The following is a 16,298-nucleotide window of genomic DNA, read 5'->3' on the forward strand; positions in this document are numbered from 1 at the left end:
GAACACCAGCAGCAGCCAGTGAACCAAGCATCTAGCGGTGTTGCTACCATCTGCTCCAGGATTCAGTCCTTAGATTTCTCTGATCAGAACATGTTACAACCCAGGAGATCCCCACACCTCACCTCTGAGGACTGACAGTATACCTTGGGTACCCGACAAGCAGCACTTGAAAAACTGTATGCACATGTGATTGTGATCATGCACATGTGCATGTGTGACTGTGTGTCTGTGTTTGGGGGGTTGGGAATACCAAGCTCAATATTCCCCATGCAGCACCAGTGGTGAGCAGCTACCTTCTTGCAGCTGAAAGGCTTAAGACCTACGAGAGTCGCTGAAGTCTCTGCAGCTTGCAGAGTTTACAATTGGTTTTAGTCATCACTTCCATCTCAAAATAGAAAATGCAATTGAAAGTCCTTGCAATTGAAAGTCCTCAGCAGCCAATCACCGAAAATAAAAAAATGATGATGGCTGGCATGTAAAAGGCATCACACTCCTCACCTTCATTGCAAGGATGTCATCTTCCAGTAGTGTGTGCTCACTCAACATGGAGGTGGGTAGTGTCTACTGGATTTGGTCGCCTCACTCTGCTGGAAAGGTTTTTGCACCACAGCAGGCTGCCCAGAATCGTATTTTAAACTCACACACTTATGTTTCTTTGGCTGCTGCTGCCATACTACAAGCAATGTAATATGATTATAAATCTTAGAAGCATGGACTGGCAGGACTTCTGAGTTTCATTTTTTCATCTAACCGATTTTAGCAGGCCCATGGTATTTCCATATGTATTTCACCTTTATTTGATTTCATGGACAATTGGCTCTTTCACAAAGCAAAAAAAAATAAAAAGTAAAAATAAAAAGCAGTCTGTTGCCCCTTCTTCTCAGCATGGATATTTTCTGGGAAAGAAAAGCCCATTGAAGTGTGGGAAACTGATCTGGGAGCCCACCTCCCCTGTCCCTAACCATGTTAGCAAGTCTACAATATACCCTCAGGCTCACCAGGCACAGTCAGGGCCACATCTCCACCGGTGAGCACTGGGAATTTGAGCACTATGGGTAAGAGCAGTGAGTGGCTGCTACCTGGTCTCCATAGAGCAAGAGAAACTGGCTATTACAATTGAACAGCAATTCAAGAGAGTGTCCAATCAACAAGAAACAAAATCAGGAAGGAGGAAAAAATGAATGGGATATGTGAGACAAATTGATGTGTTTCTTTCCCCCCTATGATGAGAGGCTGGAAGCATGTACCCGGGTACCACTCTCAGCACAGCTGAGGAGAGCTTCTAGGAATATAGAAGGACCCTCCTTCTGAAATTTAAAAGCAAATGGATGATGATAGTGGTGGTGATGATGCTATTAATGATAATAAAAATCCTATCAGTTAGCATTTAACAACCTTACTACGTTTTGCTCTGCTAAGAATTCTCATGTATTATGTCATGTAATCTACCTTCTAACCACCTTATATGGTAGCTACTCATACAATCCTTGCCTTCCAAGTGTGGGGTGTGAGGCTCAGCAGGACACATCTAAGTGGATGATCTGGGACTTGAAACCAGGCAGTGCAGTTCTAAAGCCCCTGCTTTAGCTGCTCTGCTTTCTTCTTTCTATAACCAGGTCAATATGGTAGTGCTTCCACTTTAAATAAAAGAAAACTGAGGCTAAGAATACGTAAGTGAGGACAATTTTACCAAAGAGAAATGAGACCCAATTCAGGCTAGAGGCTATACCCTCTCTCTCCACATAGTTACAGCGCTGGTTGAATAGAGATGATATAGTCGGGGTCTTGGGACCTTGTATGTGATCTGAAAGTCAAGCCAGCACCTTAGACAGCAGAGGGGAAGGAAACGTGAGAGTTGACATTTCCTGTAGCCAGACTTATGCCTATAATCTGATGGCAGCCCTCCTGACTTCACTGAACATGTAAACTACCTAGCTGCCTGACAAGAACTTGCTGATCAACTACCCAACTATGTCACCACCTGGGAGACTGAACTGTGTCTTCCTTATCCATTTCTCTGGCCCTAGGACTTCCAATCCTGGCTCCCAAGGCTTCAGGTTCCCTGCATCCCTGGACAATAGTGAGCAATGGTGGAGATGAGGTGTGTGTGTGGGGGGGGGGAATGACTTCTCTGAGATACTTGACTATGGTGTTATGAAGGGTGGGCTGCAACATTGCTACCCCAAACTCAGAATTAGCCCAGCTCTCATTCCCCCGCCTCTCCCTCTCCCTCCTTTTCTCCCTCCGTTCTCCCCCTCCCTCTCCTGTGGGAGTCCACAGAGGCTTCCTAATGAGAACTTACTCAGGGCCAGGGAATTTGAGCTTGCTTTACCCAGCAGGGCTGCGTAAGGACATGATTTGGCCACAGGCATGGTTAACAGTTGTTTGGAAGGATCTACACTTGGCCATATGGTGTGCTTTGATCTTGCAGCGGGGAGGTCTTTTGACTCTCCCCTTGGCATGTTATAAAAAGCCCTCTTGAATAAAGGATGAGGTTGTTGGGTATTGACCTAGTCCCTCCTGAAGCTATCCTGTGTTTCTGTCTTTCTTCTTGTCAGCTAGATCGATCTTTCTATCTGATATTTCCTCATTCCTCTCTCCTCCACTTAAGAACCCTTCAAAAGGTAGGAGCGGGCTCCCTCCCCAGCCCCCTCTCTCCTGGGTCTGACAACAAACAGCTCCTTCTTCTTATTGCTCCAAGCTTGATGGAGTAGTGTGCCCCCAATCTTGCCATTCCCCAGGCTGCTGCACTGCACGTGCCTTGTGGGTTCCTGTTTGCCACTTCACACTTTGGTGAGCAGTTCCTTCCCACACCCCAATTCCAGTGTCCATGTGAGACTCTGGCTGATAGAGATAGCTCTCTGTTGCTGACAACCAATTGCCCCAGTTACTACAGGGACTGATATCATTCAAGCACATCCTTCCTGCCAAGCACTGTGGTAAGTAAGCCCTTTGCTTACATGATCCTATTCACGTCTTGCAATAATGTCTGTAGTTTGTCACATAGCTTATGATATGGCCCCTCTGACTCTCTGGGCTGGTGGTTGTTAGTTAGATCAGCCACACCAAGTTGCCTTCAGGTTCCTTTGCATAGGTGGTTCATTCTGAAGCATACTTTCATAGCCTCTCCACATTGCCTTTCTTGATGCACTGTTAACCCTTCCTCAAATCACTCTTCAAAAATCACCTCCTCTCTGAAGCCCACCTGGTATGCTGCCAAGTGCATGTGCCTTCTTCTCCACAGCCTCAGGATGAGACATGGGAAGCTGCCAGGAAACATCCCATAGACAGTCTCTGCTTGTAAGAATGAAGAGTGGAAACAACTTGAGGGGACACCATGTCCTGAAAAGTTCTCTTTACTGCTGGAACTCATCGAGGGCCTGGCAGCACCCTGGCTGCAGCTGTGCATGCCTGTGGCTCAGCATTGGGTGGGCAGACCGGTGAACCCCAGGGGCACTCTGGCCAGCCGCTTTCACTGAAACCTTGAGCTCCGGGTTCAGAAAGAGACTCCCGTGTCAAAGCCGAAGTGGACGGTGAGAGGAGAAGTCCCTGCCAGCCTCCAGTCATTGGCGAGCTCAGCCACAGATACCCTGCCACACACACAAAAGAAGAAATGGAGGGGGAGTAAAACTGGGAGGACAGAGGGAGGGAAAGCACCGAGGGGATCTAGAATTAATGATTCAGCCTAGTTTGTGCGAAGAGGCATTGGTGTTTCTGCAAATAAGAATGACTCGGAGTTGCCCCTTCTGCCATCTCAATTAAACTGAATTTCCTGAATGCCACTTGTACCTTAAGTCTTTGCTATAAACAGACATTTTCCTGTCCCGACCACTTGCTCCCAAATAACTGACACAGAGGCTTAATATTATTTATAAATGCTCGGCCAATAGCTCAAGCTTATTACTAACTAGCTCTTACATTTAAATTAACCCATTTCTATTAATCTACATTTTGCCACGTGCCTCATGGTTTTACCTCTCCTTCAGCATGTCTTGCTTCCTGGGCAGCTGGCTGGCTGGCATCTCCCTTGACTTGACCCTCCTTCTTCCCAACATTCTCACTCTGGCTTTCCTGCCTAACTTCCTGCCCAGCTACCAGCCTGCCAGCTTGTTATTAACCAATGAAAGTAATACATATTTATAGTGTAGAAAAGGATGTTCCATAGGACATTACCTCTATTTTTTCTGACTAGTTTTGCAGGTTTAGTGGTTGACACTTTGCCCTCATATTAACTCATAGTGTTGTGGAGTGTGTGTGTGTGTGTGTGTGTGTGTGTGTGTGTGTGTGTGTGTATGTGTTGTCCATGAGGATATTGAGGCTGGCGAGATCACCCTTCTGTGATTCTCAAGCCTGCCCAGCAACACTGACCACACCTGCTTTGTGAGCCAATCGGGAGAGACAGTTGGAGGAGCCCCCCTCCCCAATCCCTAGTCCTTTCCCTCCATCTATCAGCCTTGCCACACTAGCCACTCGCCAGTCACTGTGCTCTCCACACCACCAAATGCCAGGCAATTGATTGACTGCAACACTCAATTTCAACCCAGCAGAGGACCTGGCAGGCTTTTGATCAATATTTTGCACCACAGACCACTTCCCTATGATAAATGCACTAGTTGAGAGGAGGAAGAGATTAACCTTCCAGCACGGGTGGCAGGCAGCAACTAGGAAAAAGATGGCTCAATTCTATCAGGAAAAGAGGATGGGGCTATTTCCTGGGCTCTCTTTGACCATATTTCAGCTTCGGACAACCGTGAATGTGACGAAGGCACATTCCTAAAGCGTCTTAGAGATTTCTGCTGCCAAAGCCAAGCGGGTTACACATCTTCTCCATTAACCTCTACCCATGTTTGGCTCAAAGGAAGCAAGAGAGGAAGAAAAGGCTTCAGAGGGCGCAGGTGGGATAATATATATGTACTTAGGGCAGCTGATGGATGGGATCTGGGAGGAGGGCTGGGGGGTGAGCCTGTGCGCACACAGAAGATGAAAGTCTCCAGGAAGAATTCTCTCCCCCCATAAATCCTTCGTGCTGACAAACAGAGCAGGAACAAGGTAATTCACCACAGCGATGCAGCCGATTGCACCAGCAATCTTACAGCCCAACAGGCGGGGAGAAGGAGCACCAGGACAATGTCGGGAAAGGCTCAGTGGTGAAGAGACCCTTCAGGAGCCCGAGGAGACAGGGAGACAGGTGCTCTAAGGCACCTGGGAAAGCTTAGATGTGACATGGAAACTACAGTGTGCATGTCACTCATTCATTCATTCATTTAGAAATAATGGAAGGCTGATAAGGAAACACATGCCTGTAACCTGAGCATTTAGAAGACAGATAGATGAGAACTTCAAGTTTGAGAGCAGTCTGGTGAGACCCTGACTCAAAATGCCTAATTAGTGAATTAACTTTAACAAATGTAAATATTCCATTTGGCAGAGAGAAAACACAGCAAGAGTTACTGTTTGTGGGCTTTGGGGAAATACAAGTGCTTCAGTGGTGAGCCATGGACAGGCACCCGGCATCCCTCTGACACTCAGCTTCCAGTAAATCACTCTCAAAATACCCACTGTCCTCTTTGCACATGAGGTAACCAATGCCTAGAGACATTGACTTCCCCAACTGCACACAGCTGGTGACTGACAGGCCAGATGTCATCTCCAAGGCAGGGGATTGAAACACCTGTTCTTCATGTATATCTTTTTGTTTTGGCTGTAACTACAGAAGTCCATATCTGCTCAGAGGAGTGGTAAGCCTTCCCAGGGGAGTCAATAGTCAGCCTAGTTGGATCTGAGCAGTCCGACTGGTGGTTACTACAGTGCTGACTATGGGAATGTCGTGGGTCTGCCTGACAGCACTTTGGAGTGTCCAGGTTAGACACCATCTCTCATCTCTTGGTGTGTCTGTGAAGGCCTTCCTGGATAAGATTAGCATTTGACTTGGCAGAATGAGCTCCCTACTTAGATGGGCACTTTTCAATCTTCTGGGGACCAAGAACAGAATAAAAAGTGGCTTACAGCAGACTGTGTCCTGCCTACTAATGGGGACACAGGCTTCTTCCCTTGGCCTGGTTTCACATCTGTCTCAGGGCTTAGCATAGCTTGGGCTGTGCCACTGGCTCTCAAGTCTCCAGTTTACAGCCAGTAGATGAGATGTCATGGCCTCCATAAACAGGGGAATTAGTCTCTCAGAAGAAAAGCTGCACTCTGGCCCAGTGACACCGAGGCAGCACATGACATTGTTCTGGTCTGGGGGTGGGGGAACAGATACAGGTGTGGGCATGTCTTAGGATTAAAGTGAGATCTTAAGCTTGCATTGAGATAGGCACTGAAACGTGATTTCTCCAATAAGAGGGCCCCAACGGAAGCATAAATATAGGAAATAAAGAAAAACAAGACAAATATAGTGGGACAATCATAGCTACTCTGGAGGCTGAAACAGGAGGATTCCAAGTCTGACGTTAGCCTGAACTTCAGATCAAGTTCAAGACCAGTTTGGGCAATTTAGTGATACTCTGTCTAAAAATAAAAAATCAGCAGACTTGGCCCTGAAGCTCAGCAATAGAGCATGCTCCTAGGGTCTGTGAGGCATGGTGCCTCTCCCTGTACCACAGAAATAAAAGAAACAAGAGAGGTGGGGCTCAGCGGGCAACTCACTTGATGAACAAGTGTGAGGACCTGAGTTTGAACCCCCAAAGCCTATGTAAAACCAGGTATGGTAGCATAGTTTATGATCCCAGCACTCCTAAAGGATGATGGGAAGTAGAGATGGGCAAATCCCCAGAAGCCTGTCTGTCAGCTAGCAGCCTCAGACAAGAGACCCTGTCTCAAACAAGATGGAAGGTGTGGACTGACACCCACAGCTGACCTCTGACCTCCATGTGCCTTATCACATACTATCACTGAGCTGTACTCCCAGACCACACATGACAGAGACAGACAGACAGAGACACAGAGAGACAGAGAATAGGAGTACTACTTGAATATATAAACTGGACGTGAATCTAAGAAGCCACACAGAACTGTGGATAAACTAGTCAGAGCCTGTAGCTTAGGCTTTTACTTTCACTAAGACCCTGTCTCTTCCTCCCCCTCTCAATGGATGCTTGAACATGTGACACTACCACCTGGCCATCATAGGGAGCAGCAGACAGAGGTACAGGTGCACACCGCACAGATGGAACAGCTGAGCACAGGCTCTCCCTTGTAAGGAATAAAGGTCAGGAGCAGACACAAGCATTGGCAGAGTGAACTTGTAACCTTTTATCTCGCCTGTTGATAAACATGACCCAGTTGCGGCCCTAGACTAGGACCTAATCAGATTGGAAATTTCTCATTGTAAGAGAAAGACGTGACTGTGTGAGATAATTGATGGGACAAGCATTAGTTTTCTGTTGCTGCCATAACTAGCCACCGAAATGTAAGGGCTTAAAACAGCACAATGTATTAGTTTTATAGGTCAGGAGTCCTACGTGAGTCTCACAGGACTAAAATCCAAGTGTTAACAGGCTGTGTTCTTTCCAAGAGCTCTAGGAGAGAATCTGTTTTCTAGCCTTTTCCAGCTAGTCTTTCTTTGACCTATGGTTTCTTTCCTTAAAATAAGCAAACTCTGGCCACATCCTTTGCACTGTTCTCTCTCTCTCTCTCTCTCTCTCTCTCTCTCTCTCTCTCTCTCCCTTCCTTCCTCCCTCTCTCCACTCCTCCCCCCTTTCTCTACTGTCTTCCCCAAATACACTTACAAGGAACCCTGGGATTATTCAAGGGCTATTGAGCCATCCAGGCTTCTTCCATACCCAGGTCTCTAATAACTAACCTCAATTCTATCTTTAATCTAAGTCCCCTTTGCCAGGTACCATAATGTGTCCTGTGGTAAGGATACAGCTGTTGGGGCTAGGGACCAAGGGCTCTATCATCTATCTTGTCTGTTCTTTTCCATGCCCATCAAACAGGCATTTTATCATCTCTCTACCATTCTCTTGAATCATGGGTAACACAGATCAGTTACACTGAGGAACTTTTCCTGATGGCAAAACTAATGAGCTGACTCCATGGAGGACAGTAACACAGCTACCAAGTGTGAAACCAAGAGCAAGCTGTGGGAACCCACTGTGTGCTTCCTCACCCACAAAATGAGGATGAAACTAGCCCCAAAGGATAAGAATGAGATTTAAAGGCCACAAACATGGAATAAACAAGCCCAGATCCCAGAGTGAGGTCCTCTGGGCCACCATACCCCTCCTGTCTATTCTGTGCCCTCTACCCATCACTGCATCTTCCAGACATTTTTCACCAGACACTGGAAGCAAAATAATCACTTCTGCCTTTAGTTCCAGAGCATTCACTGTCTTGTATACACCATGCAATTTTCCAAATCACAAGCTAATTAGATACTCCAGCAAAGGGCTGAAAGTAGATTAAACATTGATGTGGGCATCTATTGATTAGTGCCTTTCCTGGACTCTTGGTGCAGTGTTATCAATAACATTAAATAATCTCTTAATAAAATGTCCTCATCATACTACTGTCCTTCTTTGTTTGAGCCTTCCGGAAATGTGATTGCACAGGGAATAAACATTCCTTCTGAATAGTCATCAATACATGCCAAATAGAATGGAAAGAACAGAAGAAGGGAGGCAGTGCAGTCAAAGACTGTTTTGTGGCCGTTGATTGTATTATAGTTCAAATAAATTCAGACAAACTAACCTAGACAGCACAAATGCAGGGTATGTGGGGCTCCGACTTATTTCTGTTTGTTTGTTTAATTTGGGGCAGGATCTGGCCACTGTTCAGCTCAGTAGCAATTCAGAAGGCATTTACTCAGTGTCTAATTGTAACAGCTAACATTTATGCAGCTGCTTCATGTAGGAACTGTACTGAGATGTGACATGTGGACACCCAGTGTCTGTGTGCAGCCCTTCTAACCAACTGTGACATCAGTCCTATGATTATAGTATGTTACAGATAAGGAAACTCGGACCTGGAGAAGTGGAGAAGCATGCTCATGGCCACATAGGTGGTGATGGGGAGCAGCAGGTTCAGTACAGGTCTGCCTGACTTGGGAATTCTAACCACTGTGCAGCATGATCTTCTTCATGCCAGAGTCTGCTGAAGGACTAAGAGGGAATTGTGAAAAAGTGAGTTCCTTGCCCACTGAAAGCTGAAAGCAGAAGGGAAATGGCACTTGTACTTTAAAAACCTGAATTTTAAAGTAAGTTATATGGTCTCAACCCTGAAAAACACAAAGGACATAATACAGTGGATAGCAGAGGTCTCTTCCATCCTCATCTCCACTTCTTGGTCATCTGATGCTCTGCTAAATGCTGTATTCTCTCAGTCTCTCCAACATCTCCATTTTGAAGCAAATGGAACATGTAAACAAGATGGAAAGTTTAAAGTTTTGAGTGTTGGAATCTCTGCTGTTATTCATGCTGTCAGCTTTGAATGTACACAGCAGTGGAAGCCAGTGGCTAAGCCCTTGAGTTAACTGAAAGGACTTCAGGGTAATGACCAAATCAAAGACATCCCAAAAGAGATGAGGTCTGTCAGTCAACATGGACTCCCTACTAGAACGGGCAATTCTGAAGTCTTAGCAGTAAGTTTACTTTTCTTAGATCAGCAGAAGGATCTGCCCCCACACAGTCCTTGGGGATTTGGAACTTAGCCTCTTGGAACATTACTCCTTCTTCATCAGACTTTATGGGCAGATCACACTATACTCAGATCATCTTTCACACTAGGGGACAGAACTTCATTTCTTGGACCTAACCAACTTTAAGGAAAGTAAAAAAGTAGGATCTGGCTCTGTGGGATACACAGGGTGTAATCAGAACTACATCACACCACTTCATGCAATTTAGAGACAAATTCTGTGACTGCAAAAGGGAGACAGAAAGTCTGGGTGGAGTATATGGTTGAGGTTTCAGCCAGGGTAAATCCAAGCTCCTGATTGAACAGAAGTTAATAGCCAGACCTCACATGGAAGGTAAGGCAGGTTCAACTCGAGGGTGTCATCCTGCAAGATAAATCAAATTTCATTGGTATTCCTTTAACCCAGGATGCCATGATGATTAAAATTTCTAAACTATAATGCACTTATGAAATTCTCAAAGAATTAAAATATATTAAAACATCTAAAATAGATAACAGCTTCCAAACATGTGAATTTATGAAACACAGGGAACTAACTTGCTTTTAACATTGAATATTTTTGTACACCTAAAGAAACTCCATTGGTTGTTTGGATCGATGCATGGATGGAGATGATGATGATGATGATGATGATGATGATGATGATGAAGAAGAGGAAGAAGAAGAAGAAGAAGAAGAAGAAGAAGAAGAAGAAGAAGAAATAAATAAATCAAATCCAGGATAGGCAGATCATAGATGGATGGATGGATGGATGGATGGATGGATGGATGGATGGATGGATGGATAGATGGAGACAGATTATAGGTGGGTAGGTAATAGACACCTGATGGGTACTAGGCAATTATGCTATAGATGCTATGCTGTACAAACAGGCACATGTGCATGCATACTCCAGTCTGACTGATTAAAGCAGGTGGGGAGAACCTCTGTGTTCAGTGCCATGTACTGTACACAGACTCTCCAGGTGGTCCAGTAAACTTACCTCTTGTTTCTTTACTAACTTTGCTCCATTGGGCAAGTTCCTGACTTCTTTGTGTAGTATTGTTTATAATAGTCCTCTACCCTGTATCTACCAATAGAAAAAAATTGTCGTGCATTCCTATAATAAAATACTCCTTAACAATAAAGGATAAAGGGTGCATACACCACATAGAAGAATCTCAGAAATACGAAGGGAAGAAGTCAGATACAAAAGTATGCATACGAGGGATGGGGTGTTGCTCAGTGCACAGGACTAATACATATAAAGCCCTGGATTCCATCTTTAAGCACCACATGTGCGCACACACAAATGCATGTACACAAGCACACACACATGCACACATATAGGCATACACATGATCTAAACATATATAATTCTGCTAATCTGAAAACACAAAATCAGCTATGCAGACAGAAATCAGACCAGTGGTTGTAGAAAGCAGAATGAGGAACAGCTGAAAAATAGCACCCAGGAACCGTTGACCTAATGGAAATATCCTCTATCGGTTTGAGCGGCAGTTACATAGTCATCTTCATTTGTCAAATATTATTGAACTGAGCATTCAACATGAGAACATGTCATTGAAAGCAAATTGTACCTCAGTGAAAGTGACTTGAAAATCCTTTGTTCATCTCATAAGATTTTCCATGTCATTCAGAATGAATCCCAGAGTCCCCGGCTATAGCCCCATTGCTGCTTCCTTAGGCCACCTCGTGTGAGGAACTTGGATCTCCCCACTTCTAGTGCCCTCCAGAGAGAGAGGCCCCACCCTTCATGTCCTGCCTTCTCTGGCATCTTTCTCAATGAGTGCTTCGCAAATCCTCCATCTTCACTCACAGTGCCTTGTTCTCTTGTGATCCTCCTCCACGCTCACCTTCCTGAAATTCACCCTAGTTCATCAGTGAACTGTGTTCTGGAACTAGAAGGAGTCTGTGTGGGGTAGACAGTTTGTTCATTTCCTGACCTCACAGACTGCTATGGTTCTCAGTAAATGGCTCCTCAGCCCACGTGCAGTTTATTCCTAAGAATACAGTTACATGTCCATGTCAGAAGGTGCATATGCACAATGCTAAGATAAACAACAACAGATGTTGTGAAGGAGAGAGCAGAGCCCAGGCACAGGCAGCCAGCTCTGAGTACAGGCAGACATTTTAAGTGCATAGCTAGTGAAAGCGCCTCTGGAAAAGTGACTTTTGAATAAGGATGTAAGATAATGAGGGAGTGGACCAGACAGGATCTGGGGAACAGCATTCCTGGCAAAGCAGCGAGTGCAAAGACCCTGCGGTTGGCATTTCTTTGAGTCATCTAGCAACAAAAGGAAGATCGGTGTGGCAGGGATAAGCATGCTCCATTCCCCTTCAGTTATCACAGTGTTCCTTGTTACCATGTGGCTCCACACTTATGACAACTTGAAGTCATATGTTCATTTATTTGTGTCTTGCGTATCTCTTCAGCAGCATTCCTCAAATGAGAGACATAGTCACTTTATTCAACACAACATGTGTGTGTATGGTAACGGGCTTGATTACCATGTAGGAGCCACAGATTCAGTTCCCAAAATGAATAAAAGAGTGTACGGCAGAAAGCCTACTTCTCACTCTTTCCTCTGCACCCCAGTGACCCATGGCTTTCCCCCTAATGCTCAGGGCTCGATCTAATGGTTATCTCCACAAGACAGAATGTCGCACACACTCCTACTACCAACCCTCCACATTGTGGAATCTGGTAATAGTGTGCGTTTGCTTGTGTCAAGGTTTGTATTTGCTATACTTTGTCTCCTTCTCTTCCACCCTGTGCCCAATGTGTCAGTCCTGTTATATTCTCTCCAGCTCTACTAACTACTAAAACATGTCTCCAAGATTGGGGTGTCTCAATGTCAAAGGGTTTTCTGTGGAAGCCCAAGGACTGGAGTACAATCAATCTCTAACTCCCACACAAAAGCCGGGGCAGCATTGCCTGCCATGACCTCTGTCCTCCACCCATGCCCACATAGAAAATCATATCTCTCAACACACATGCATTTTTGCACATACCACAATCACATACATGCATGTGTACATACAGTCTTACTCAGAAATAATTCCAGTTTTACAGAAAAGCTGTAAATGTGGTTTAAAAGAATCTCTGCATTGTTAACCTAGAATCCCCAAATAACATCATCACACTGTCCAGTCTATAGCTGTAACTAGGCATGGTGATGCATACAGGCATCCCAGTTCCCAGGAGGCCAAGGCAGTCAAGGCTACCCAGTGAGACTTAGTTTCAAACAAAGAAACATCAATGTAGATGTAGGGGACAGACATAGATCTAACCTATGTGGCTGGAGATAGGCATGTAGTCCTGTGTTAAGCATACTAGTCTATGAACCCTTTGGGACAGGATATAGATGAGATGCTCCATTGCTCCTAAACACATTTTATTTCCTAAGAGCCACAGCATTCTCCCACAAAACCATCTTAAAAATATCAAAATCAAGAGTCTAGATAGCATCACGCTCCTATCTAACTTCCAGATTTTATTCATCAATTACCTCACACTGTCCTTTATAACACAACCAGGAATAATTGGCTGTCTTTAAAACTCTAAATAATAAATGCCGCTGCTCATCTCCTCTCCTGCACTCTGTATGAGCTGTCTTTGATACACTTAGTGAATGGCACTGTTTTCTTCTCATAAGCCCAGTCCAATGCTGCTTAAATGTGTTCCTAGATATTTTCATTTGTTTTTGCTACTATTATTGGAAATGGCATCTGTTAATCTTTTATATTGTACCTTGCTGAATTCTTATATGAGCCCAAAACATGTTTTATCCAGTTTTCTATGTAGACAGCCATGTTATCTGCAAATAATGGCCATTGGATTGCTTCCCTTATAAAAATTTAACTCCTTTCTTTATTTTGTTGTTCTGGCCAAAACACCCAGGACATGAATCGCTCCAATTAATTTTTCTAAACTTTTAATTTGAAATAACTATTAATTCACAGGAAGTTGCAAAGAAACCATACTGGATAGTCCTATATATGTTCACCTGACTCTGCACTCTATGTCTTTCCTAACTATGGGACAATAATGAAATCAGGAGGATGGTATTGGTATAGTAAAGATTTCATTATTATCTTACCTCCCTGTCTCTCTCTATCTCTGTCTCTGTCTGTGTGTCTCTGCTTCTGTCTCTTTCTCTCTGTGTGTACCAACTTCTGAGAAATTTTATTCATGTGTCACTCTGTGTGCTAATGGCATAATCTATTCACTTTTTTAAAGATGAATAATTGGGAAACAGAAATTAAACCTGGGGTCATTACAAAGATAAATAAAAACACTTTGTAAAAGCATCCAAATTTCGAAATGTCTTTAATCCAATGCATGCGGTCTTTTGCTAAGTGAATCATGCTGAAATTAATGATGCCAGTAAACTCACCAGCTACAGTCTAAAAGAAAAGGCAATAATGCAATCTTATCAATATCACAGATTAATGTGTATCACTGGGTCAGTTTTACTGAGCCAGACTTAAGTAATGAAAAGCAAGACACACAGGACAATCGTACTTTTCACCAAGTCAGGATTGTCTCAATTCACTTCTGCTGTGGGCTTCTCATTTCCCCATCAGCCCACCTCTCTTTCTTGTCTCTCCATGTCCATTCCCATTGTAAGGCGGCAAAGACACAGTGTCACCTGTGAAATATTCCAGGGAAAACATCTGACCTGAATCCAATGGAGCCTTGAGTTCTAACTTTCAGTGTCTCTGAGGCACAGAGTGTGTGGGGCTGTTTAGAGGCCAGGAGAAGGTAGATCTCCAACATGTGAGTCACTGCAGGAGAATACAGATGAGATGGCACTCCCAAACACAACTGCTGGATAGAAAATGTCACAGCCAAGAAAAGCCAAAGGAGATATGGAAATGGAACCCAATGCGGCATCTTAGATAAACTCACAGACCACAGGAAGGATGTTAGAGAAAAACTAAAAATCTCAATAAATGGCAATGACATAGCTGAGAATAATGCTAATGTTGGTTTTCTAGTTGTGACACAATTAATTGCCATAGCAATGAAGCATGTGAATGACACTGAAACCTGGTGTGGGGTGCATGAGCATGGTCCCTAGTGTCTTCTGTCTTAGTTAGCTTTAACTGTCAGCTAGACATGCCCTAAAATCATCTGAGAAAGGAATCTCAACTGAGGAATGACCCAGATCATATTGGCCTGTGGGCATGTCTGCTTGAAAAACACTAACTCAAGGTCCCAGGAGGTGGAAATTTTCACAAGGGCAGTACCTGAGGCTGTGTGGCCAGTGAGCCATACTGGGACAAACTAAACTAAAATCAGGGATGTGGACCTCAGAGAGCTAAACAACTACCAACCAAGTAGACTAATGGGCGCTTTGGGTCACCATTGAAAAGGAAAACTATGAAAATGCAGGAGCGGGGAGAGGGAGGCCAGCTGTGTAGCATAAACACTAAGGAGGGGTTTGCAGGCCTTGGGGAGGTGATTACTATTTCAGCTCTGACGTTGGTGCTGTGATTATATTTTTATGGGGACCCTCTCTTTTACCTACACAGCCCGACCTGTTTTCAGCTGAGGTCATATGCTGCTGGGGTTTACTTCTAAGCCTTCAGAAATGGAGCAGAGAGGCATGGATGACTAGGGAGCCAAGAGAGGAGGTAGCCACAACCGAGGCCACTGAGGCTCCATGGTGCCCACTGTGTCAGCAGCTCTGTGCCTGTGCACAGTTCAGAGCTCCCGGAAGAAAGCATTACATGGTCACTCAGCCATAGAAAACTGGGGAATGTGAACAGCCACATGCTTAACATTGATGTTTTTTTTTTTTTTTTTACATATTTGGCCATTTTCCTAACAAAAAATCAAAAACAAGTAGTGCAGATGTAACCATCTTGTTAAATAGGAAACACAGAGCCAATTGCAGAGTTAAAAGCCAAGAGGTCAGAGCAATAGCTGAGAGCTGAAAACCTTACCCTTCACTGCTGCTCCGTCTTTCCTCTTCACAAGAGACCTACTTCCTGTGTCCTGTCTTTTATATAGACTTTCTGTTCTGCCTTCTAATGAGAAGGTTGTAAACCCAATGGTTGTAAACCCAGCCACATGACCTCCTACTCACTGCCTGTCTGTACAGACCTCCAGGTCTTCTATGGTTGGTACTGAGATTAAAGGCATGTGTTGCCATGCTGGCTGTATCCTTGAACACACAGAGATCCTGCCTATCTCTGCCTCCCAAGTGCTGGGATTAAAGATGTGCACCGACGCCACCACCCAGCTTCTGCTATGGCTTGCTCTGACCCCAAGGCAACTTTATTAATATACAAATAAAATCACATTTCAGTACAAGTAAAATATCACTATAAAGTAGGAGAATAGAAAATCGAGAGTTATTAACACAAGATTCAGTGAAGTGGGCCCAAAGGGAGAGACAGTACCCACAGGAGCACACGGGACTGCAAGAGAGCAAATAAACCTCTTAATGAGGGTAGCAACCTTACCCACAGATGATCATTTCAATGGTCTATATACTCTGAATGTGTGCTGTATTCAATTTTGTGTAAAACATGACAATAATTACAAACATACATTTTTTAAAATTTTTTTATTATGTGTTTTAATTTTATACATCAGCCATGGGTTCCCCTGTCTTCCCCCCTCCCACCCCCACTTTCCCCCCAGGCCC

The sequence above is a fragment of the Onychomys torridus genome, chromosome 1 (assembly GCF_903995425.1).
Source record: "Onychomys torridus chromosome 1, mOncTor1.1, whole genome shotgun sequence".
Lineage (NCBI taxonomy): Eukaryota > Metazoa > Chordata > Mammalia > Rodentia > Cricetidae > Onychomys > Onychomys torridus.